This window comes from Sphaeramia orbicularis, chromosome 21 (genome assembly GCF_902148855.1).
Source record: "Sphaeramia orbicularis chromosome 21, fSphaOr1.1, whole genome shotgun sequence".
Taxonomy (NCBI): Eukaryota; Metazoa; Chordata; class Actinopteri; order Kurtiformes; family Apogonidae; genus Sphaeramia; species Sphaeramia orbicularis.
The window spans coordinates 53,091,460-53,094,842 of NC_043977.1; the positions used below are offsets into that span (position 1 = coordinate 53,091,460).

Consider the following 3,383-nt stretch of genomic DNA (forward strand, 5'->3'; position numbering starts at 1 on the left):
CTGTTTTGACCCTAATATCAAAAACTGGGGAAAAAAATGCTGAAAAAGGGATATTTTAGCAAATCTATCACTAACTGATCATAAACCCAGTGTGTCCATCCACTGTCATTGATCCAACTCCATGGGTTTCACTGGTGAACCAATGTTGTAGAAGATGACGGTGTTTCCACGGTAACTGCAGAGCCTCTGAACGTCCAAATGGGTCATATCTGATGACCATGAAAAGTTGACAAACTGCCTTTTACACCAATTATAGACATGGATTGTTGGATTAGTGGATCAACAGGTATTAAACCGTTTAGATCAGTAGGTGGTTTCGGTCGCTGGTGTGTTTGGGTCTTTAAGGGTTAATTGAACTCAGTCCTATCACCGTGAAAGACCTGAGATCATGCATTCAATACATGATTAAAACGACCTCATCTGTGTCTAAATGGTTCATCCGTGTTCCATCACATGACCGTGGATGTGATTTCTGACGACATTGAGATGGCTGCTTCTCGTCATCGTCGTCTCTTCGGGATCCCCATCTTCCTCATGATCTGTCGGAGCCTCCTTCGGAACTTTTCTCCCACAAATGCGTACAGCACCGGGTTGACGCAGCTGTGGAGGAGGCCCAGACTGTGTGTCGCAAACATGGTCTGATCGACAGCCATCCTCGCCGGGCACTGGTACGGTACAATCTTCGCCCTGAAGAAGGTGTCGACCATCACCGCGACGTGGTACGGCGTCCAACACAGCAGGAAGGCGACCACCACGAACACGATCACCCTCATGGCTCGTTGTTTCTGGAAGCCTCCGCGGATGTGAAGGAGGCGCTGGATGGTTATTCCGTAGCAGACCAGCATGACGGCCAACGGGATGATGAAACCAAGACTGTGGCGAGAAATTCTGGTGGCCAACCGCCACGTGTCGGCTCTGCTTGGATCGTAAAGTTCACTGCAAACTGTCAGGGTAGAATTTTGAGCTCTGTGAGCAGAACTGAAGAACCCCGGCAGAGACAGAAAGGTTCCGACCATCCAGACAGAAGCGCAGACCCCCCAGCTGACCATTTGGCGGTTCGTCCGACGAGCCTCCAGAGCTCGCACGATGACGAGGTAACGGTCCACGCTGATGCACGTGAGGAACAGAATGCTAGTGTAGAAGCTCACTTCTTGCAAGATGGTTACAATTTTGCACATGGCGTCCCCGAACACCCAGCCCTGTATCACCGACGTGGTCCAGAACGGTAGAGTCACCGCCAGCAGGAGGTCGGCGACCGCCAGGTGGAGCAGGTACAGGTCCGACGGCTGCAAAGACTGTTTGCTCAAGCCGATCACCAGTCCAATAACCAGGTTTCCAGGAATGGCCAGGATGAAGATGAGGATGTAGAACACAGCGATGACAGCCGTGATGACGCCTGAGAGGGAGAAGTGGTCACATGGCTGCGTTCCAGGGTTCAGGACGAACCCAGAGTCATTGTACGTAAAGTTGAGTTCATCATACAGGTCACCGAAGTTTGTGATGAAGGACGACACTCCGAAATCTGAGGACGGACACGGAGAGAGCCAATGAGGAAAAACAGGAAAGAAATACAACATCCATCTGTCCGTCTGTCCCATCCATCCATCCACCAACAAATCCGTCCATCCGTCCGTCATCCGTCCGTCCATCCGTCCGTCCATCCATCCGTCCGTCCATCTGTCCGTCCGTCCATCCATCCATCCATCCATCCAATATTCATCCACCCATTATCCATTCATCTATCCATCGATCCATCCGTCGTCCGTCCGTCCATCCATCCATCCATCCATCCATCCAACCAAATCCATCCGTCCGTCTGTCCGTCTATCCGTCCGTCCGTCATCCATCCATCCATCATCCATCCATCCATCCAATATTCATTCACCCATCATCCATCCATCCATCCATCCACATTATCCATACATACATACATACATACATACATACATACAGGATATTAGACCAATTAACTTTAATAGGTTCATTCAGTTTTAGCTGTATTTTATATATACAAGCCTTACAAAAACAGTATGTATATGGAAAATAGAACTATTAATGAACTATACAAACAGAAAAAAAAAAAAAAAAAACTGTGAAAAAAAGGTGAACCCAAAACTCAAAAACTCAACGAAAACCACGGCAAAGCACACTAGTAGAACACTCCACACAGCACTATTATACAATTATTTACAAGAATTCACAGCAAAAACAACTAAAACTTCACTAAAACACTGTTAAAATGAACACGTGTCTGTCATCGACTGCACTCTGCTGCTGTCAATACTTTTTACTGCTCTACAGCTTTTGTTCTGAGCTCCCACATAAGACGATCACATACATCATAGAAGCATACGATGTTTAGTCATAATTCAACTACCATGGCACACATTCTGTTTGTCTTTTTGAAGTTATAATTCAATTTCCTTTAATAATAATAATAATAATAATAATAATAATACATTTATTTGTATAGTGCTTTCATAGAACTCAAAGACACTTTACATACAGCAGATAAAAACAGAGACCAAACACAAAAACAGATAAAAGCAGGTGCAAAACACAGGTACACGAATATAAAACAATTAAACATTAAGATTAAACATAAAAGCAATCTTAAATAAATGAGCTGATTTGATAAGTGATCTATTTTAACATCAGAAAGATTTACTATGTTGTTCCTTCAAAGGGGAAATTCAGATGTCACAGCAGCACAAGACAAGAGGCATCAGATATAATAAAAAAGAAACAGAAAATATAAAACACAGAAATTGCTAAAGTGACTGAAAATAGCATAAATAGTAATAATAATAATAAATAAAGTGACATATAACAGAATTACACATGATCAGGTAATAGAGCTGTATGAAATAAATGAACCCAAAGCTGTGTTGTAAAATTGTAAGGATGTAAATACTTGCCAGTCATTGTGGTGTGTTGGATGTGGGAGGCGCTGACAATGAGTCAAAGAGACGAGGAACAAGTTTAATATGTGCCCAGGCCCCGCCCCCTCACCGGGACTATCTGCATCTTTTCCTGTTTGGCTGATATTACACTGACCAACACAAAAACATCACAACTTTAAAACACAATGAAGAGTTCATTTGAATGTTTTATCTGTTTCACATCCATGTTCAACTTTATGATCCTGTCCTTATTGATGTTTATCATATTATTATTATTATTATTATTATTATTATTATTATTATTATTTGCCTGTTAGGACGCTTTATAATCCAGAAGACACTGATGTATTGTATGGAAGCAGAAGCCCTCCCCCACTGACACAGCCCCCAGACAGGACAGTACAGATGGAGAAACAGTGTTGTCACTCCTAATTACACAACATTTACACAGAAAAAGAACAAATACCTGAAAGTACATTA

The 3,383-nt window shown here is 43.0% G+C and overlaps 1 pseudogene; it reads right to left on the reverse strand.

The window, feature by feature from the left end:
- Positions 1-335: 335 nt before the first annotated feature.
- LOC115411876 (C-X-C chemokine receptor type 2-like) lies at positions 336-3,020 on the reverse strand (annotated as a pseudogene).
- Between the last annotated feature and the right edge of the window lie 363 nt (positions 3,021-3,383).